Source organism: Microcaecilia unicolor, chromosome 4, assembly GCF_901765095.1.
Source record: "Microcaecilia unicolor chromosome 4, aMicUni1.1, whole genome shotgun sequence".
NCBI lineage: Eukaryota > Metazoa > Chordata > Amphibia > Gymnophiona > Siphonopidae > Microcaecilia > Microcaecilia unicolor.
In genome coordinates this window covers 49126645-49150155 of record NC_044034.1, presented here as the reverse complement: position 1 = coordinate 49150155, position 23511 = coordinate 49126645, and positions in this window count along the sequence as shown.

Here is a 23511-nt window from a genome sequence, read left to right as displayed (position 1 = left end):
GTTTAATTAATGTTCTTAGATTCAGGAATTATTTCAATGCTTCATCTTTTTCTAATGTTTGCCTTACTTTACTTATAGAAATTTTCCTGTTAGGGTAATAGATTTTACTTAGCTGTTTTCAGCATAGAAGGTGACGGCCTAAGTAAAATGCCTACTGTACCTGAATGTACACTACTTCAATAGCTTTCAGGTTTCTTATATATTCAGGTACATTAGGCATTTTTCTGTCCCTGGAGAGCTCACAATTAAAAAAAAACAAATAAACAAACAAACAAAAGGGAGCTGAAGTAAGATTTAAACCTGAGCCCCTTGGATCTCAATCAGTTGTACTACCATTAGGCTGCTCCTCAGATCCAATTGGGCTGCTATTAAAAATGTTATAGTTCCTGAAGCTGTTATAGATCCTGGTATCCCTTGCTATTTTTACATTCAGGGAAAGTAGAGAGACAGCAAAATACTGGGGGATTAGAGAGGTTATCGTGCCTTAATCCCTCCAGGGGACAGCTGCTCAATCAGAGCACCTTTCTGCAACCTGGATGTGCCAAGTACCTTGTCTAAATACAGAAGCTCATCTTTCGGACACAGAGGTCCCTTCCCCTCCTGCAATCTGAGTTGGACCTCCATGTTTTTGGCCCCTCCCTAGTTCTGTCCAAAACATTCTTAGACCACAGTCCCTTTCCATTTGGGCATACTGAAGTTTTAGACATCCACGTCATGGCTTTATAAGGAGAAATTAGGTCTTGACTCCTACCTGATAATTGTCTTTCCATTAGTCCTTCTCACTATTCCAGAACCTGTGGGGTAGTTGTGCCCATCAACCAGCAGGTGGAGATAGAGAACTGAAAAATGAGCTGAGACATATCTCTCTAGGCATCCAGTCCAGCTCCTCAGTATTTTCATAGGCAAGCAGTAAGGAGAAACTCAGAATAAAGACAACCGTAAACAACTCACTAATCTAACACTAACCAGACAAGCAAACATGTGTGGACCCCTCTCATCTCTGGACAACTTGTAGAGAACATGAGATGTTATGAATTATTAATAGGAAGGGGATATTAAATAAGACAAAAAATATTATAATGCCTCTATCACTCCACGGTGAGACCTCACTTTGAAAACTGCATTCAATTCTGGTCACCGTATCTCAAAAAAGGTACAGCAGAATTAAAAAAAGCTTCAAAGAAGAGCGACCATATGAAGAAAGGCTAAAGAGGTTAGGGCTCTAGCTTGGAAAAGAGATGGTTGAGGAGGGATATGAGTGAGGTCCATAAAATCCTGAGTGGTGTAGAATGGGTAAAAGTGAATCGATTTTTCACTCTTTCAAAAAAGTACAAAGACCAAGGTACACTCAATAGAATTACATGCAAATATTTTTTTCACTCAAAGAATAGTTACGCTGTGGAACTCGATCACGGAAGATGTAGTAACAGCGGTCAGCTTATCTAGGTTTAAAAAAAGGTTTTGGACAAGTTCCTGGAGGAAAAGTCCATAGTCTGTTATTGAGATGGACATGGGAGAAGCCACTGCTTGCCCTGGGACTGGTAACATGGAATGTTGCTACTATTTGGGTTTCTGCCAGGTACTTGTGACCTGGATTGGCCACTGTTAGAAGCAGGATACTGGACTAGATGGACCATTGGTCTGACCCAGTATGCTTATTCTTATGTTCTTAATTTTGCCCTAACTATACCCCAGGAATGCCTGTAAGCAGGTCACTTAAAATAAATGTACTATAGGGTGTATACCAGAACACAGTTTAGCAACCATTTTCCACATAGAAAGCATGTTTTACACAGGAGATCTACTTTTTAAAATTACCCCCTAAGTGGATGGTTTTTTTTTTCTGAAAGTACGCACATACTTGAATAATCCAACAAACCTCCTACTTTATACCCTTTTGCAGAGTTCCCCCTCCCCCTCTCATGTTTTCCAATGTGTTAGTTCCTGTGAATAAAACAATGGGCTATTAATCCATTTTGTTTTCTAATTTGTACTGACTTTTTATGGTACCAATTTACCAGTAGCTTCAGAAATTAAATAGTTTCATATGTTTCAGCATTTTCACGGTGGTATGCTGAAAGAAAAATGTCACATATACAGTGGAAAAAAATTTGCTTTAAATGTATTAATATGATTGCATAGTAGTAAAACATCGCATTTTCACTTCAATGACAGCCTGCTATCCAAGCTAAATTTAGAGAAATATGTGTACCTTTTTGGAATGAAAAATTGATCTGAAGTGCTGTGCACTTTATTTTCTAAAGCCAAAGCATTTTCTTTCAGAGTTATGGCAATTTACTTTGAGACAGATTCTTAGGCGACAGAAAATGTTTACAGTTGTAGCTGTGTATAATCTTCTGACAGGTTTTCTTCATGTTGAAATGATGCAATGCAAACATTATAAATTCAGGCAATGTTTATGTTCTGCAAACTGGCATAGTTCAAAGAAACATTTGAATAAAATCCCTGTGGGAGAGTAATATACAGAACTTTTTTTCACATTTTTGTTTCAGAAACCTTGTTTTTTCTTAAATTTAATTGCTACCATGAATTAAGCAAAATAATAACACACGAGATATCATAACGTGTACCATAGTAGAAGGCCAATTACATCAGTATCCCCCAAGTCGGTCCTAGAGTACCCCCTTGCCAGTCAGGTTTTTAGCATATTCACAATGAATATTCAAGGGGACAGACTTAAAGATCTTAATATGTTTACTTTGGAAGAAAGGCAGGAGAGGGGAGATATGATAGAGACATTTAAATATCTATGCAGCAGAAATGCACAGGAAGCAAGTCTCTTTCAATTTAAAGGGAGCTCTGGAACAATGGGGCATAGGATGAAAGTGAAAAGGGATAGTCTCAGAAGTAACCTGATGAAATACTTCTTCACAGAAAGGGTGGAGGTGGTGGACATGAAAACAGTATCTGAATTTAAGAGAGCTTGGGACAAGTACATAGATCTCTGAAGGAGTAATATAGAGAATAGATGACATGGATGCGTGACGTTTGTGAGCCCTTGGCCCAGAGGTGGCCACGTGAGAATCACCCAACCACCTCTGGGTAGACCGAGTCCCCTCAGAACTAAGAGTGCTCCCAAGAACTGGACCGGACCACAAGGGAAGATGAACTGAGGTAGCTTTATTAGCAGCAAAACACAGGGCTAAAAGGGTAGCCAAATGGCACAGAAAGGAAAACAGGCAGCCTAGCTATACAGTCCAACCTGGCTGAAACAAGGCAAACCTAAAACATAAAACAAGGTAAAGTAGAACAGCCTAGCTGTATAAGGGAATCAAACATAAGCAGCCTAGCTGTGCATCTCACTACTAGCAGAAACAATGTAAAAACATAACATATACAGTAAAGGTAAAGTAGAACAGCCTAGCTATATCGTAAGCAGCCTAGCTGCGCATCTCAATACTATCAAACATAATGCAAATCATAAAGTATACAGTAAAGGTAAAGTAGAATAGCTTAGCTGTATAGGGAAATCAAACATAAGCCAAGCAAAAAGCAAGACCCCTTGGATGAACCCATGCTGACTCTGTCCCATTAAACCATGTTTGTCTATCAGGGGCATTTTCGAAAGAGAAGGGCGCCCATCTTCCGACACAAATCGGGAGATGGGCGCCTTCTCTCAGGGTCGCCCAAATCGGCATAATCAAAAGCTGATTTTGGACGCCCTGAACTGCAGTCTGTCGTGGGGATGACCAAAGTTTACGGGGGCGTGTTGGAGGCGTACCGAAGGTGGGATTGAGGCGTGCTTAAGAAATGGGTGTCCTTGGCCAATAATGGAAAAAAGAAGGGTGTCCCTGTCGAGCATTTAGTTGACTTTACTTGGTCCATTTTTTTTCATGACCAAGCCTCAAAAAGGTGCCCAAACTGACCAGATGACCACGGGAGGGAATCAGGGATGACCTTTCCTTACTCCCCCAGTGGTCACCAACCCCCTCCCACTCTAAAAAAAATTTTTTAATTTTTTTTTTGGCCAGCCTGTATGCCAGACTCAAATGTCATACCCAGCTCCATACAAACAAACAAAGCAAACACTGGGCCTTCAGGATTGAGAAAAATGTAGTTCTTTTTTGTGACTGTATACCCAGCTCCATGACAGCAGTATGCAGGTCCCTGGAGCAGTTTTAGTGGGTGCAGTGCACTTCAGGCAGGTGGACCCAGGCCAATCCCCCCTACCTGTTACACTTGTGGTGGTAAATGCGAGCCCTTCAAAACTCACCACAAACCCACTGTACCCACATCTAGGTGCCCTCCTTCAACCCTTAGGGCTATGGTAGTGCTGCCCCTGACCTACCCACTTTTTGTTTAAGTGGTTTCAGAGGATATTCAGTGGCACTGTCTGGTTAAATGCCACTGAATATCCCCAGTTAAGTGGCGGGAAGCTATTTAAGCAGGCTGGAGAGGTTCCTGCCCACTTAAATCACTTTGAATATAGGTCTCTCTATATATAGCCTAAAATATCAATGCCTAAAAAGCGCTATTCTATAAGCCATGCATAAAGTTAGGCAGTTTATGGAATAGCACTTATGTCTGGGACCTGCACCTAACATAAAACCGCAACCATTTGCACCAACTGAAATGTGGTGCAAATTTATGCACCTAAATTATGCATGTATCCCCATTATTCTATAACATCATGCATAAATGCTAGGAATGCCTCCATTCTGTCCATGACCCTCCCATTTCTGCGCCCCCTTTTATAGGTGTAAAATTTAGGTGCAGATACCACATGTAAATTTATGTGCATAAGTTCCAATTAAATCAAATTAGTGACAATAATTGCTTGTTAACATAAAATTTATTGGCACTAATTGGCTCATGCATGTGTAATTTTTGGCACCTTTTATAGAATTAGGGGGTCTTGCACCAACAGACAGTGCTATCCATCTTGCGCCGAGTGGAAAATTTATAGTGCCATTCGTAGGTGCAAGATGTCTTGCATCCACAGATGGCACTATAAGCTAGATTCTAAATATGGCACATTGGTTTTCATGAGGAAATCAAAGCGGATTCTATAAAGTATGCTTTAATTTAGGCATATGTTATAGAATATGCCAAATGCTGCTCTGACTAAATGTAGTCACAGCCAATTATACCAACTAAAACCTGGTGTAAATTCCGTTGCTTAATTAGGCATGGACCGGGTTATAACACCACACATAGATTTTAGAAATGCCCATGACCTGCTCATTCCACTCCTATAACCACACCCACTTTCAACTATGCAACTTAGAATTTATGCACAAAGAATACACTTAGCGAGTTGTGTGCGTATATCTTAATTAATGCCTATTAGTGCTGAGAATCACTTGTTCACATCCACTTAACAGCACCGATTAGCTAGTCACCAATTAAGTTACACACATTGTAATAGAATACGCTTTGATTTCCATGCAGAATAGAATCCGGGGGAATATGTTTTGCATCTGGTGCAAGATAGATAGCGCTATAAAGGTGCAGGAACTGCAGGTGTATAAATGCAGCAAGTACATGCATAACTTACAGTATTTTGTATGTGTGCTTGTGGCAACCCCAGCCATTGACCAGCCATGTATATACCTTCTTGCATTTACGCACTAGGCCAATTAGAGTGGAGGAGTAGCCTAATGTTTAGTGCAGTGGCCTGAGAACCAGGAGACCTGGCTTCAATTACCAGTGCATCTCCTTGTCACTCTGGGCAAGTCACTTAACCCTCCATTGCCCCATGTACAAAATAAGTGCCTGTATATAATATATAAACCACTTTAATTGTAACCATAGAAAGACATATATCAAATCATATCTCCCTTTTCTGTTATGCAGAATAGTGCCTAATATTTAGGCACTGAGGGGGCCCTTTTACTAAGGCATGAAGGTGCCAATCAGGCTTATTTTCGAAAGAGATCACCGGTGATCTTCCGACACAAATCGGGAGATCGCCGGCGATCTCCTGAAACCGGCCAAATCAGTATAATCGAAAGCCGATTTTGGCTGGCTTCAACTGCTTTCCGTCGCAGAGCCAGCAAAATTTCAAGGGGGTGTGTCAGTAAGGTAGTGAAGGCGGGACGGGGGCGGGCTCATGAGATGGCCGGTTTTGCCCAATAATGGAAAAAAGAAAGCCAGGCTTGACCAGCATTTTGCCGGCTTTACTTGGTCCCTTTTTTTTCACGACCAAGCTTCAAAAAGGAGCACCAACTGACCAAATGACCACCGGAGGGAATCGGGGATCACCTCCCCTTACTCCCCCAGTGGTCACCAATCCCATCCCACCCAAAAAAAAAAATTGAAGTGCTTGTCAGGGATGTCCTAAATCAAAAGTATTTTTGCTTGGCTTTTTTAGTAGTACCAGTGGGATTTGAACCAGCCACCTCTAGATTACAGGACTAGGGCTCTAACCACTTGGCCACAGCTCCACTTACTTTGATGCTGCTCCCTTTTGATTGTGCCCCTTCAGATCTTTCTCAGCCAATCACAGACAGGGGTCTCTCTCAGTCAATCACAGTGCATTTAGCTGTCTGTGATTGGCTGAGAGAGACCTGAAGGGGCATAATCAAAAGGGAGGGACATCCAAGTAAGTGGAAGCCGTCCCTGACGAGCACTTCAATTTTTTCCACTTTTTTTGAAGCCGGCCATCTGTAAACCCGACGATCTCAACATTTGACCTAAATGTTGAGATTTAGCCGGCCCCAACTGTATTATCGAAAGAAAAGATGGCCGGCCATCTTTTTCGATAATACGGTTGGCACTGCCCCTTTGCGGAGCCGGCCCCGAAGATGGCCGGCCATGTAGATGGCCGGCGCCGTTCGATTATGCCCCTCAATGTGAATCAAATTGGAACTACTGCCTGGGTGCCCTGGGTGGTAATTCCATTTTTGGCCTGCATCCAAAACATGTGGTAGAAAATATTTTCTATTTTCTACCACGTGGTGCTTACCCATCGGTAATCGACAACTTACGCGCGTTGACGCTTACCGCCTGGTTAGCGCGTGAGACCTTACTGCTAAGTCAATGGGTTGTGGTAAGGTCTCAGGCCAAAAATGGACCCACTCATTTAAATTTTGCCACACGTCCATTTTCGGCCACACACAAAAAAACCAACCTTTTTTCCCCAAGTGCACTGAAAAATGGAACTGCGCTTATCCAAAACACATGCCTACACCAGCGCAGGCCACGTTTAGGTGCGCCTTAGTAAAAGGGCCCCTGAGAGTAAAAGTGTGAGTGCCTAAATGCGGAAGCTACCTACATAGATCACTGTATTCTGTAAGTTTTGCATGCCGGGAGCCCACTCATGTCCCACACATGCTCCATCCCTTTGTACATCAACTTGCATTTACGCACTATGGGGTCATTTTACTAAGCTGTAGTAAACACTAACGTGTGCTTAGTGCAGCCCAAAATGCCTTACTGCGGGGCATGCTTAGGCATTTTGCTGTAGTTTTTGTATGGGTTTTTTTTTAGCACTGGAGGTGAGTATGGGGACAAAAAGTGGGCAAGTTCTTTAGTTATCACTTAGAGGCAGATGCATCAAGCAAACATTAAAAAATCTAAATCTAAATCTAAGTCCCTAACGATTTTAAAAAAACGAAGAATGCACCAAAACAACAAGTCACACATGCTCGGATCGGTATTGAAAAGTACAATGTATCTGCGAGTCAGAGGAGGGCGGGCCTAGGAAGAAAGAAGAGACGTCTGAGGAGGCCTTCTGACTCGCCGATCAGCTGTTCTTGCCCGTGCAGCAGAGGTGAGAGGCGCTGCACGGGCCGGTAAGGCAAAGGGGGGGGGGGTCGTTGGAGGGGGGGTGGGAAAGGGCGACCTCGGGCGGGGGGGGGCAAGGAAGGCCATACAGGACACTCCTCACGAGCGCCTTTGCCCCCTCCCGATTTTTTTTTCTTTTGGTGCTGAGGGAGAGGGGAGCAGCAGCGACCTGGGGAGTCAATAAAGGACGCCCCTGACGCGCGTTTTCGCCCCCCTAGTTATTTTTTTTAATACATTTCACTTTTAAACTTATAGCTGACAGCCCTAACAAGAGGTACAGACCTCTCATTAGATTTCCTGCCTTTTTCCTGCGTAAAGGCAATCGGAAAAGGTTAGTGCATCTCGTTTCAATGGGGTTTTTACACTAATTGCTCATCTCCATTCCATTTTCGTTAGCTGCTAGCTTCCTCGGTAAAAGCCCTTTGATGCATGCAACGGATCAAAATTTCCTCATTGGAGGGTCATTAAAGGCTCATTAAGCTTTAGTGCATCTGCCTCTTAGTGCAGCTACATTGCTGTGTGCTAACCTATTAGCACGTAATTAGTGTGTGATCCCTTATCATATACAAAATAGATGGCGGTAGGGGTTCATGCACTAATGGGAAAATTAGCATGTGGCCATTAATAGTGTAAATAGAAAAAATCAGCCATTTTACCCTTGCAGGAAAAATAGCATTAGCGTGCGGGAATGACCTGTGTATGGACCTGCTAAGGCCACTTTTTAACCACAGTTTGGTAAAAGGGCCTCTGCGTAAGATAAGTGAGCCATTACAGAATATTGATTTGCATGCATCTGTGCACATAAGCATATGTCATTGTCAGTATTTTCTACATTTGTATGCATAACTCGTGCACAACTGCAAGTGCCTTTTTATAGAATTGTCCTTTACATGTATCTGTGATAACTCTAAACAGTTTTAAATTGCAGTGAGGAATATTGCAGTGAGGCAACTACCTAGGATATGCTGGGAATACCCCTAGCAATTAATGCTCAGCCTATGCAGTTACCGGGTTTTACATTTTGGTGTTCAAGTGCAGTAAGTGCCAAAACGTACTACACTTTAATAAAAGAGTCCTTAAGCGACTTTTTTTTAAAATGGCTCTTTCTACCTTCACCAATCATGAGAAAATATACCGTGGGATCTCAGTGTTCCTCTGCCTAGGTGGACTTTCGCAAAATAACTGTTTGTAACATAACATTAAATAATGAAAAGAAAAAGACTCCAAAAACAGTATTTCATACTGACTACTGGAGAACCTATAATGCAAGTGTCAGTTCATACAGTTAATGACAACACTGACCTTCTTGGTCTTAATCACTGATGACACCTTGTGCCAGCTTTCCTGTGTCTTTGCCACAAGTCATTTGAAGGAAACGGTCTGATGTTATCATCTGTTCATTTGTATTTGAATAAAACACGCTTGAATTAGCACAAGGCTGATGAATAAGAGTCTGGGTTTTTTTTATGGTAGAGAAATTATTCTATTTTGTTGTTACAGAACGGACAGCACTGAACAAACACCCAGAATGTAAACTATCTGATGGAAAACTGAATGATAATCTGATATATATATATACAAGTGCTGACCAGCAAACCTCCTTATTTTCTCTGTACTGATGCTGTTTATTAAGTTGTTGATAAATTACAGGGTTCTTTTTTTCCCACCCATTTTCATTGATGGTAATGAAGTCATCCTTCGCTTTGTATTCATTCCCTCTCAAATTAGAGTGTTACATTACAAGAAGCCGGCGATTTTACTGTGTCCAGGCGCTGCGATACGTTTTATCATTTTCTTTATAAAGCGTGGGTCAAGCAAAGTGGTGGGAAAGAACAGTTCCTTGTTCATGATTAAGACTCTTCTTGCAAGCCCTTAACATGGGATCAAAAACAAGCCTGAGAGTCCCGTGTTACTAATGGTATTGTATATGCTTTATAATTATGTAGGCTGAGATTCCTACAGCTGACAAATGCTGGAATGAAATCTCGCTGAGGTCTGCATCATCTGGAAATGAAAAGGAAACTCATCCCCTTTGCTGATTAGATACCATTGTTTGGGTAACAAGAAAACTCCCCTCAAAGCTTATGATGCCAACTCTATTTATTATTACAATGACAATGTTCAAAACAACTGCAAAGCAGTAAAGATAACTGGTATAAGCGATCTGTAGGCAAATGTTTTTACCTGCGCATAACCAATCGGGTTTCAGCTGAAAATCTGGCTGAGTCTGTCAGAGTTTAGCATAGCACAGAGCAGCTGGGTTGGCCATTCATTTACTAAGCTGCAGTAAAAGGAACCCTGCACTGGTGGCTGCGGCCATTTTTGCCATGCGTCAGAACCTCTTTTACCACAGTGGGTAAAAACGTCAAAAAAATGAAGTGGCCATGCAATAAATTTGCACTTGCTGTGCAGCCAGTTTTGGGGAAGCACTTACCACCACCCATTGAGGTTACCCGGCCAGAAATGGCGTGCGCTGGGGATGGAAATACCACCGGCACCCGCGTTGGTTCAGCGGAAATTCTGGGTTGCCACACAGCAAGCCTGTCGCCGCATGACAATCCTTTAGTAAAAGGGCCCCTTAGCCAGTTATCCAGTATAGTTACTAACATAGGTTAAGGGAATAATGCACAATATTTGCTGTTTAACGTGCATAAAAAGCCTCATTTTAGATAAAATGTAGAAACTGGAATTGAGACATCCAGGTTGTGATGCACCAAATTCTAGTAGTGGCTTAGAAAAGGGTCTGCAAACCTAGAGACTTTTCTACAATTCATGCAGGAATGCAAGCGTAAACACAGGCTACATGTGGCGGGAGCTACCATTTTACAACTGTCTGCATTGTAAAACAGCAATGGTGGCGACTTGGGAACATACATGACTAAATGTAAGCAATTACACATGACACACAGACATGTGCCCTGAAGAGGACAGGTACAAATCAAAGTAGGGTATACACAAAAAGTAGCACATATGAGTTGTCTTGTTGGGCAGACTGGATGAACCATGCAGGTCTTTTTCTGCCGTCATTTACTATGTTACTATGTATTGACCCCTGAGGCAGGCCCTAGTGCCAAAACACGACAGTGCCAGGTCATTTTTATGCTTGTCAGAATTAAAGACTCATTGTGCATCTGTCAGCCCTTGACCCTCAGAAAGTGAGCCCCTGTGCCGAACGGAGTTAGGCAGCCGGACAATCCTGATCTTACCTGAAGAGTGAGGCAACAACTCCTCAGGAAGTCAGGGAAGTGTAGACACAGGTGAGACTTCCAGGGCAGATGAGAAGCAGGAACAAAGTCCAAGACCAGGCAAGCCTCAGAGCAGGGGACGAACAAGAGCACAGTCCAGGTCCAGGCAAACACAAGGCAGGTGGCAACAGAAGCAAAGTCCAGGTCCAGGCAAGTTTCAGGGCAGGCGGCAAACAAAAGCAAAGTCCAGGTCCAGGTCCAGGCAAGGTTCAAGGTAGGCTGCAAACGAAAGTAAAGTCCAGGTCCAGGCAAGGTTCAAGACAGGCTGCAAACAAAAGCAAAGTCCAGGTCCAGGCAAGTTTCAGGGCAGGCTGCAAACAAAAGCAAAGTCCAGGTCCAGGCAAGTTTCAGGGCAGGCTGCAAACAAAAGCAAAGTCCAGGTCCAGGCAAGTTTCAGGGCTGACTGCAAACAAAAGCAAAGTCCAGGTCCAGGCAAGTTTCAAGGCAGGCTGCAAACAAAAGCAAAGTCCAGGTCCAGGCAAGTTTCAAGGCAGGATCAGTCCGAGAAAAACCCAACGCCACAGAATCCACACAGGTAGAAGCCGAAGCAATGAGAGTTCTGCCTTGCTGCTCTTAAATAGCCCTCCCCATCAGGAGGACTGGTAACAGCTGAAAAGGGGCGGAGCTCCCCACAACAGTGACTCAACAGCCCCGGATTGGCCAGCCAGAAGCAGGAGGCGGAGTCAGCCATGATCGGCCAATCCGGGCGTTGTGGGGAGTGACATTGTTCCTCTGAGGCTCCGCGCCTGCAAGGGATCCCTTTCTCGGGGAACGCCGGCCCTGTCCACCTGGCCGGCGTCTCCCCGCCGCCACCGAAGCGGACCGGAGGGCCGGAGCAGCCCAGACCGCCGACAGCACTCCAGCGGTGCGACGCAGGAGCCCGGCGCCCGACCGCCTCTCCTGATCAACACTCCCTGCGGCACCCTGACAGCGCGGCACAGGTGAGGGACGCGACAGCATCCTCCTTGAGTTCTCCTCACTTTATTCTTCCGTGCTCACGTTTACGTGAGGGACTTTTCCTCCTCCATCGTTTTGTCTAGTGTCATTCAAGTGTCATGCTCTAATTTACATGTACTGCAGATTTACACATGCTAATCTCAGTTTACTAAAATTGGGTTTCCAACATGTATTCAATACATACATATACCCCATGGAACTTGCGTGTAGAAATGTGGGTGCATGTCCAGTTTCCATGTGTAATTTCATTGAATAATGAACCAATTAGCACTGATAATTTGGCATTATCAATTATTGGTGCTAAATGTTTGTACGTTTGGGAAGCTTGCCAGGTGCCCTTGGCCTGGATTGGCCGCTGTCGTGGACAGGATGCTGGGCTCGATGGACCCTTGGTCTTTTCCCAGTGTGGCATTACTTAGTATTTATGTACACATGCATCTTGCTAAGCATATTCTGTAAAGATGCACAGGTAATAGTTCGTGGATCTAAAAAGGGTGCATGGCTGTGGAGGGGTATGGGCAGGTCATAGGCATTCCAAGAACTTGCGTGCCCTGTTACAGAATGTCCATAGGCACGGGGATTTACAGCAGGTTTCAGTTCATATAAATCCTTGCATCTAAGTTAGGTGCAGATCCCAGTACTAGGCATTATTCTATAAATGATGCCCGACACAGACTGCTGTTTATAGAATAGTGCTTAGTGTTCATTTGTTTGGCGCTGATTTTTTGGCACCATATATAAACTTTTGTTCATAAATTGTAAATAGTGCTTCTAAAATTAGGGCCTGAATGGCAAATTCATACACTAATTTTACCACAGTGCACTACATAATAATGAAATGCAAAGCATGTCAATGAACACAAAACATTTATTAAACAAGTCAAATAATGCAGTTTGCATTTAAATTTACAAGCCGTGTGGTTCCTGCAGAAATAAGGCCAGCTCAAAAAGCTGGCATTTTTCTTCCTCATTATGCTCCCCAGGACCTTCTTATAGGGGCCATGAAAATAAAACAAGAAAATCCTAAATCCTGACACCCCAACAAACACCCTATCAGTAGATACCTTTTTCTTTCCAACATCACCCGGTACCCCATCTAAAAATATGAGATCTCCCCCCCCCCCCAACCTTTTCCCTGGCACCTCTTAGCACCTTTCCTAGTTTCTAGTGGGTGGGCAGGGATAATCCCCAGTTGCTGTTGCCCCATTGAGGTCCTGGATTCAAAATACAGTGGTTGACCCCTCGTGGTAGTCTCATGGTACGTTTGGAACAGGATGCAAAATATTCTAAATGTCCCATCATTTCCCTCAGGCCCCAATCCTTTCTCCCTTAATCCCTACAAAAGAACAACAATTGTCAAAATGATTTTCAATTTTTCCCTCAGAAAGTTTATAGAGAGCGCCAAAGACATTCTTCCTCCTAATCTCTTTTCGCCTTCTAAAATGTACTACCCCATACCCACTCCTGACCACACTCACACTCCCAAAGACACAGTTAATGTGGAGTTGGTTACCACATGTTAACTGTTAATGCATCAGATAACACAGAGACCTCATACTAACCTCCTACTTGCTCGACTTACAGTGAATTTGGATGATCTAGAGGAGGGGAATGGGGGTCTGCTGTGTTAACAGTGATCTAATATTCTTTAAATGAAAAAGGGAAAGTAATGACACCTACAAATAATCTTCAAATTTGGGGAGAGAAGGAGGAAGGAAGCTTAGATGTCAAAGGTAGACATTAGTGTATTTTTTTTACTTGTATGAATAAACCTCTGGATTCTATATATGGTGCCGTAACTGATGTGCCCAGATTTGGGTGGACTTCTGAGATGCGTGTGCAACTTAATTGGCTAATGAGCTCTTAACCATCAATAAGTGCTGCCAAAAAATTTGACGCTGAAAGTTAGGTGTGGTTTATAGAATAGCACGTATGCCCAGGGATTGTGTTTTCAATCTCTAGGGGCAGGCAGGTTGCTTGGAGTTCTGCAGCACCTTCCTCTAGTAGGACTGTAGGGGGAGGACTCCCACTCAGAGATAACAGTGATCACAAAGCTCTGGGGGACCCTTTTACTAGGCCGCAGGAGGCTCTACGCATGTGCAGCACATGCCAAAATAAGACTACCGCCAGGTCAGCGTACCCTCCTGGAAGTAATTGAAGATTTGGTGCACGCCCATAATGCCTGGATGATTTATTTATTTATTTCCTCCTACACGCGCTGGTTCTGGCGGTAATCAGCACTTGGCATGCACTGACCAGTCACTGCATATGTAGCATGTGAGCCTTTACTGCTAGATTAATGGGTGGAGTTAAGGGCTCAGGCTGGTTTTGGATGCTGGTTTCATTTTTACCTCAGGCCCTTTTCCCGTCCCATTAAAAAAAACAAACATTTTTTTATAGATGCCCAATACACGTGCCTACACTACCGCAGGCCACTTTTTACCGCGGCTTAGTAACAGGACCCCTAGGTGTCCAAAACTTGCCTCAGCCACAATACAAGTATCCTCTGAAAATGTCACTGGCTTCCCATCTTATTTATGAGAACAGGATAAAAGCATTCTGTTGAATTTTAAAATGCAAGCTGATAGCTGTCTTAAGCTCATCAATTGCTCATCTTTTTAGTATTCCCTCTCCTCAATTTCCTGTCTTCTTGGCAGCTCTTCCCTCATTGAGCCACTATGGTAAAATAATTTCTCTTTCCCATTGTATAATTCTCTGGCATGGCTCCTATCCTGGCGGGACATTCATTTCTCCTCACTTGTCTTTGATAATTCTTCTCCATTCGTCAGCAATTTTTCATTATGTGACTACATATTTTGAACAGTATGGTAGTTAACCTGTCAGTATAATGGCGCACCTCATTCCTTCCCCATCTATTATAAGATTCTTTATGAAATTCCGCCATGATTGTAAATGAATATTAGGATATGTTTGCACAGAAGACATAAAAGCTGTTATACTGTATTGTTTCACAAAGGATTCTATTAAGCTTGAGGCTCCTGTACGACCGCCTCTCAGTTCTAACAGATCATTATATTATCCACTGACTCATCATTCATCTGTCTCTTTTTTTTTTTTAAATCTTGAACTCAACATATGTTTCATACACAAAATATGTTTGGCTATACCTAACAAATGATCAGCAAGCGAGCAATCAGTTGTTTCAATTTTCATTAAGTATGATTCCTTCATCTTACAACATTCTTATTTTTTTACTTATTACAAAAATCACCATTATTTATTTTGAGTGCTTCCTTGGTGTTATTTCTCATTTTATAATATGAATTCTAAATGTGGTTTCATCTGTACCTCCAGATGCTAGTGTTATCACCTCCTAGAATGCGATGCTGCTTTTATCTCCATGTGTACAAAAAAGACATTTGTGGCACAGTAAAAGAACATGATGAGGAAACAGCAGGATTCAGAAATAAATAGCTCTGACAAACATGGTGACAGTCAATAGCATAGGGATAAAAAGGTTTTTAACAGCTGGCATGAATAGCACTTGAATAATTTCCTGTAGGCATGGATGTGCTTACTTCTCTCACCTCTTTCCTTTTGACACAGATGGGATCCAGCTCAAACCTTTCTGATATTGTTGATAACTAGATAAAAGTACATTTGCTGGTCCACTTAAGTCTTATAGGATCCCTTTTACTAAGCCGCATAGGCGCCTACGTGCGCTCAATGTGCGCCAAATTGGAGTTACCGCCCGGTTACCACATAGCGCTTGCAGTAATTTCAATTTTGGCATGCATCCGCCATGTGCATCTGAAAAACATTTTTTATTTTCTGAAGCACGGCAGCTATGCGCGTCAAGTGGAATTTGACTCGGATAGACCATTACCACCCAGTTACCATGTGAGACCTTACCGCTAGGTCAATGGCTTGCAGTAAGATCTCACACCCAAAATGGACATGTGGCAATTTTCATTTTGCCACACTTCCATTTTTGGTGAAAATTAAAAAAAAGGCATTTTTTGTAGGTGTGCTAAAAAATAATTCTGCGCGCACCCAAAACATGCATCTACACTACTGCAGGCCATTTTCAGCGCACCTTAATAAAAGGACCCTATAATCATTTGTACAGCGCTACTAAGTGTACATTTGGCCAAATGGGTGTGTGGTTAGGTAAGAAGACAAACTTTGAAATACAGATAACTCCAGATTTCTTATTTTAAACTGAGCCTGGTAAAGCAATTGAAACCCTTTGTTAATGAGGTGGTTTTGTATTCTGTAACTCAGGCTTTGGTTTTAATAGTTATCAATTATTACAGTCGTTTGCATGCTGGTCTTCTAGATAAGACCATTAGGAGACTTCAGATTGTATAGAACAGGAGTGGGCAACCATGTTTCTCAAGGGCCACAACCTAGCTGGGTTTTCAAGATTTCCACAATGAAATGTGTGAGATCAATTTGCAGATAGCGGAAGCAGTACATGAAAATTACTCTCGTGCATATCAACTGTGGAAATCTGGAAAACCGAACTGTGACCCTCGAGGCTCGTGGTTGCCCACTCCTGGTATAGAATATGTCTGTTAGATTGTTAATAGGCTTTAGTAAACAAATTAGTGGTCACATTGCAGTGCCTACTTCACTGGCAACCAGCTAAGAAACATCCTATGTTTAAAATTATGAAATCGACTGCTTTACAGAATGGGGTAGCGTAAGTACTTGGGGCCCAATATCCAGCCAGCCCCGGGCAGTGCATTTGTAGTCCACTGCCAGCAATAAATCTGAATATTTATTGCTGGGCCATATCCAGCGACCAGCATTAAATATCCAGGTTTATTTTGACTGCTAAAAAGTTAACCAGCTAGTGGCCAAAGATAAGCCTACTGTTTAAGCGGTCTATTTTGACCGCTCAACATAGTCAATTTGGCATTGAATATACAGACCTAACCAGCTATATTCCATGATATAGCCAGTTTGCGGCCAGTCACTGACCAGGATCCAGTTAACATGTATACATTGGAGGAAAGGAGAAACAGGGGTGACATGATACAGACGTTCAAATATTTGAAAGGTATTAATCCATAAATTAACCTTTTTAAGAGAAGGGAAGGTGGTAGAACTAGAGGACATGAATTGAGGTTGAAGGGGGCAGACTCAGGAGTAAAGTCAGGAAGTATGTTTTCACTGAAAGAGGGGCATAATCAAAAGGGACGTCCAAGTTTTGTTGAGGACATCCTTGCAAAACATCCCGGTGGAGGGGCGGAGAAACCCCTATGCAGCTCATTCCCACATGTTAAGGTTATTTTTATCACTGGAATAAAATGGCTAATTTTCTGAAATGTTCAATACTGTCCATGTGCTAATGTTCACATTAGCACATGGTCATTACTGCATGAGCCACCACCACCACCCAGTGCTACCAAGAGACACATCCAGGCCCGCATATACCCCCCCAATGACTCGGGCCACCCTCACCCTTGCCTCCTTACCTTCCTGTGTCTGCTCCTCCCTCAGTCTGTCATCTTCTGCTCCTGTGTGCTGGGACCCAGGTTATCGCGTTAACACAATCATCCGGGACCTGGCACACAGGAGCAGTAAAGGGACAGTCCTGGAAGCAGGCAGGCATGAAGAAGTTTCTGCTCCCTCAAAACCTTGCCGGTGCCGGGCCCCACTTTGGAGGCCGGGCCTGTGGAATCTTACGCCCCCACCCCCCTATCGGTGGCCCTGCCACCACCTATTTTATAGGCGGTAGGGACTCATGCCCTAAACCTGCACTAAGCGGTTAGTACCTAGCGATCTAGCTGAACTAATGATTAGCACAAAACATGCTCACTCTTAACCCCCAGAAATACCCCCTGCACCAAAAGATTAAAACAAATATTTGTTTAACACATGCATAGCACGTGCACATGACAAAACCATTGTGGGACACCTCAGCAAGCCCTGTGATACACCGTTTTGTTTTTGTTTTTTTGCTGCAGTAAGCACACATTAGTGTTTACTTCAGGTTTATGAAAGGATCCCTAAGGCTGTATTACCATTCTGTGCCTAAGGAAAACACAATTCTGAATCAAACCCTAAATCAAAACATATAATAAAATCCCTTTAACAGTAATTTAAAAATATGCTCCGTAGCTTATGCAGAACATGTTTAAAAAATACTTGCAAGAATGCAATTAAGGATAAATCCAAGTAGATGAAGGATTACAGTACAATTCTTTGCATATAAATAAAGGTTAGAAAATATATAAGGTGATATTGTTTTATGGGATTAAATTAATGCATTTCATGTCTAGCCTTTGGAAAATCGCGTTCGTTTCATCAGTTCAAACTAAACTAAGCTGGTTAAATCTAAAGATAAAGTTGCCTGGAAATACAAGCGAATCAGACTTTTGTCTGGCCAGGTCGTTTTGGTTTGGCCTAATGAATGGAGTTGAGAAAGGCTAGATGAAAAACAAGTGCGAAAAATACACTCTCACTATCCCCACATTTTATATGTGGTGCCCAAATTTGGGCGTGCTCCCGAGATGCCCATGCAACTTAATTCGCTAATGAGCTGTTATCCATCAATAATTGGATACATAGGAGCCAGCTCTGTGGGTACATGAACACCCCCAATATTGAGAAAATTCCTTGTATGTGTCCAGGGAGGGGTTATTTCCACTGGGCTTAGCACCTCCAACAATTTTGAAAAGTTGGCAACTATGATTGGATACATACTACCAATTATCGATGTTAATTGGCACCAATAAGGATTTGCTTCTGACTGTATGGTATTCTATAATGCTGGAAAAATACTCCCAGGAACTAAATCTTGTTATGTATCACATTACATGTAAACATTCTTCAAAATCATCTTTATCCAAATCTACTATTTTTTTAGTCAATAAAGAATAAAATAACTTTAAAAGCATCTTCAGATGTCACAGCACAGATACTACATTCCAACAAGTTTTTTTATGCAGTACTGCATAATCCTCATTGATCTCAAATTTTTAATTTTTTTGTATAATAATATTGCAGTCTTGTATCAAAAAATCAAAAGCCACTTCACTTAGAAAAAAAAACCTGGAGCCTCAGCAAAGTGGCTTTTGATTTTTTGAAACGAGACTGCAATATTTTTATACAAAAAATTACAAATTTGGAATCAATAAGATTTATGCAGTACTGCATAAAAACTTGTTGGAATGCAGTATCAGTGCTGTTGACATCTAAGACCCTTTTAAAGTTATTTTATTTCTTATTGCGGGGTTGTTTTACTAAGGTTTTGGGCATGCGCAGAATCATTTTTCAGCACACCTGTAAAAAAAGACCTTTTTAAAATTTTTGCCGAAAATGGACGTGTGGCAAAATGAAAATTGCCGTGCATCCATTTTGGGTCTGAGACCTTACCGCCAGCCATTGACCTAGTGGTAAAGTCTCATGCAGTAACCAGGTGGTAATGATCTATGCACATCAAATGCCACTTGTTGCGAAAAAAAAATGAAATTACCACAAGGGCCACGTGGTAGCTAGGTGGTAACTCTGAATTGGCATGCATTGGGCACGCATTGGTGATTACGCGGTTTAATAAAAGGGCTTCTGAATAAAAGAATAATAGATTTGGATAAAGATGATTTAGAAGAATGGTGATATGTAATGTGATATTTAACATGATTTACTTGCTGGGAGTATTTTTCTAGTGTGCACTTTGGATTCTTGCACATGAAAATGTGGTCCTATTTATTAGATGACTCTATAATGCTGGGCACCTAAATTCCATGGCGCATAACTGAAAAGAGGGTGTGGCCATGGGAGGGCATCCACAGTATTCTATATACTGTGCACAATTTTCCAAAAAGCCTATGACCCACCCATGCTCTTCTCATGAGAATGTCCTCTTTGCATTTACACGTGGATAAACGTAGACGCTATTCTATAACTGGTGTCTTGCTTCCATTAGAACATGTTTCTGCACCAAACGTTGGGCATGGAATTAACGCCTAATTTTAGGCACCATTTATAAAATTCATTAGAGAGTTTAAAGCTGGGTGTACCCTTGGGCAAAGTCTGGGCAGAATAGGTGAGGGCACACAGTTACGTGGGGAAATTATAGAACACTATAATTTATATGTGGGGGGGGGGGGGGTTAGCAATCTAGGTGTAAGCATGTACATCAGTACTGTGGCTGGTGTACGTAGTTATTCTTAAATTCATATGTGCATATTGTGCTGAACCCACTCCAAGAGGACATGTTTTATTTTAGTACGTCAAAGTCGGATACCCGAGAACTTTGTGTTATTCTTAAAGCTGCATGTTGGCAAAAATCATACTGCCATTGTGTGTTTTAAGGTTTCTCCAGAGCCGGATTATATTAGCAATATTAACATCATCATTGCCTGTTTGAGGACCTCTGATTAAGGTCTAATAGCCAAAACACAGCTCAATGTTGGGTCCACTACACTTGTTTGCTCTTCACCATTTTGAATAAAGACTCTGTTTTTTTCATCCTGCTGCAGCCTTTTGTGGTCATTCCCACCTTTGTGTTTTTCATATTTGTGCTGCTACATTAGCATTATATAAAGGAAGATAAGCACCTATGTTCCCTTATAGAAGACGCTCCAGATAGGCACCACCTTGGCACCTACGTATAAACACCTCTTTATAAAATTACTCTTTATGTATCTGCTCTCTCTGCTCAGTTTTATTCATTTACACTGCAGAGCAAAAGTCGGTTTGGGGGACAACCAAAGTTAGGCATCTCCTGGCTTGGTCTTAAGGTCCTTTGACTAATGTCTCCTCTTTCACTGCCTTCACAGAAATCATGTGACACTATCAAAAAAACAGACCACAAACCAAGGAGACTTTCCTAAGAGCAGTCCAGTTAAGTTTTTCTTTGCTCTCTACCTGTGTTATTGTTTTCATCATTAAGGGGCTTCCATCGCACAACTTACTTATGTATGCCATAATTTGTAGGGAACTACATATTACATTACATCACATTTCAACTAATGCTTGTATGTCATACATCCCAAAATTAGATCAGCGTGGTTTAAAATGAATCAAGAGTAGGGCAAAACCCCAGAATGAGGGTCCCAAAAAACAACAAGGCAAACGATCTGCAAAATCCAATATGGGAAAGAAAGCCAGCAGATCAATATCACAACAAATGGACACTCCAGTATTGAAGCTTCAATAATGGTGTGTCCATTTGTGTACACTAGAGACTACAGGATTCCCGTTTGAGCTGTTTTTTTTCTTGACTTTTATGCACCATATTTGCCCCTTTACGAAGGTTTCAAATTAGCCCCTGATGCAGCCCTAGGTGGGCGAAACACGGCCTGTGTTGGGCGATTTGTTCATACACGGTATCTTCAATAAAATCTTTTTGTTGTGATATTGATCTGCTGGCTTTCTTTCCCAAAACCCCAGAATGTACATTACAGTAAAAAAAAAATGAGATTATCATCAGTCATGATAAAACAAACTTCTGAAATAACCACATTTTAAGATATTTTCGAAACGTAATTTGGATGACACCATAAATAATTAGGAAACATATTCCACCATTTAGGTGCGCTACTGCATGGGTAGCAAGCAACAGAATAGCACTACCTTGTGGTGTACCACGGTACCCTGCGGCATTTCTGGGTTTGCCGCACTGCGTTTCCCGCACCAGAAAATATTTTTCTATTTTCTAGCATGAGGGCAGGGAGTAGGCATGTCTGGTGGTAATCAGCCATTGGTGCACACTGTCCAATTACCACCAAGTTAGAGTGTGTGTCCTTACCGTCTAAATCAGCATATGCCAATATTTGTATTAGCGTGCAGCCATTTACGATTTCTATTTAAAATAATGGAAATTCCTGCTGCAGTAAAAGTGGCCTCAGCATTCAGCAATCTTCACATGCCCACACTACTGCAGACCACTTTGACTGGTAGGAGAATATCAATACAAGTTGCATTTTATATACAATCTTTAAAGGAGAAGGACATTGAAACCACTAAAAGTGCCTTGAATCAGCGACATAATTCTTATCCCTCTTGATAAGCAAATAAAGAAACAAAGAAGAAGCACTTGCAGACTTGGCAATATTTAACATTTATCAGAATTGGTCTGCTACTGTCATTAATGTCCCACTATAGAATCATAGAATGTCTGGGAAAAAATTTAACACACTTAGAACACATGCACACACAACCAATAATCGTTATTTAAAAAGCATGTTTTACCAGTTCCTAGTGGCTTCCAAAGGGCTTGCTTCAGATCAATCCAAACGCGTTTCCAGGAGGAATTTGTAATCCAAAATTATACCATATTTAGTTGTTCTTAATGTAGTCAGCAAGCAGGATCACCTGTGTGGAAAGATTTTAAATTTCTTCATTAGATTAACTCACAATCAATTATTTCATACACTTGAGTGTCATTCAGAAAAACAGAGAGTTATCATCCACACTTTTCCAAACATCAGTATGCCCAGGAGTTCTTAACTAAGAATCTTTATGCCCACACTAGCCCACTCCTCAAGTCACTTCATTGGCTCCCTGTCCGCTTCCGTATACAGTTCAAACTCCTCTTGCTGACCTTTAAATGCATCCACTCTATGACCCCTCACTACCTCTCCTCTCTCATCTCTCCCTACATTCCTCCCCGTGCACTCAGCTCTCTGAACAAATCTCTCTTGTTGCCCCCCTTCTCCTCCACCGCTAACTCCAGACTTCGTTCCTTTTGTCTTGCGGCACCTTATGCCAGGAACTGTCTTCCCAAACCCATACGTCTAGCTCCTTCTTTACCTGTTTTAAATCTATGCTGAAAGCTCACCTTTTCACTACTGCCTTTGGCTCCTAACTGCTACTCATTTGCTCGCCTTCTCCCTGTTCCTCTCTACCCTGTAATTCCTTTGCCTGTAATGTCTTGTCTGTCTGTTTTACCTAGATTGTAAGCTCTTTGAGCAGGGACTGTCTCTCTATGTCAAGTGTTCAGCGCTGCGTGCGTCTGGTAGCGCTATATAAATGCTATTAGTAGTAGTAGTAGTAAGAAACACAAGCTCTCTGAACAGGTCAGTTTCCGAGCTATCTATGCTGAACAAGCATGAGGAATATTTGAATACATTGGAACTAAATATCAGGTTCCTTTCATAACATAACAGTGATATTTATATACTGCTATAACCATAAACTTCTAGGGGCCCTTTTACTAAGCCGCATAAGCGTCTACGCATGCCCAACATGTGCCAAAATGGAGTTACCACACCGCTACCAAGTGGCTTTTGCAGTCATTTCATTTTTGTCCCGCAGCCGAAAAATATTTCGGCCATGCGCTAAGTCGCATTTGGCATGCGTAGGTCATTACCACCCAGTAGTCCTTACCACTACGTCAATGGCTGGGGTAAGGTCTCAGACCCAAAATGGATGTGCAGCAATTTTCATTTTGCTGCACGTCCATTTTCGGCAAAAATGTTTAAAAGGCCTTTTTTCACAGGTGCACTGAAAAATGATTCTGTGAACGCCCAAAACCCACGCCTACACTACCGCAGGCCATTTTTCAGTGCACCTTAGTAAAAGGACCCCATAAACAGTTCACACTTTCATCAAAAGACAGGAACAACCTCCCAGGAATTACAAA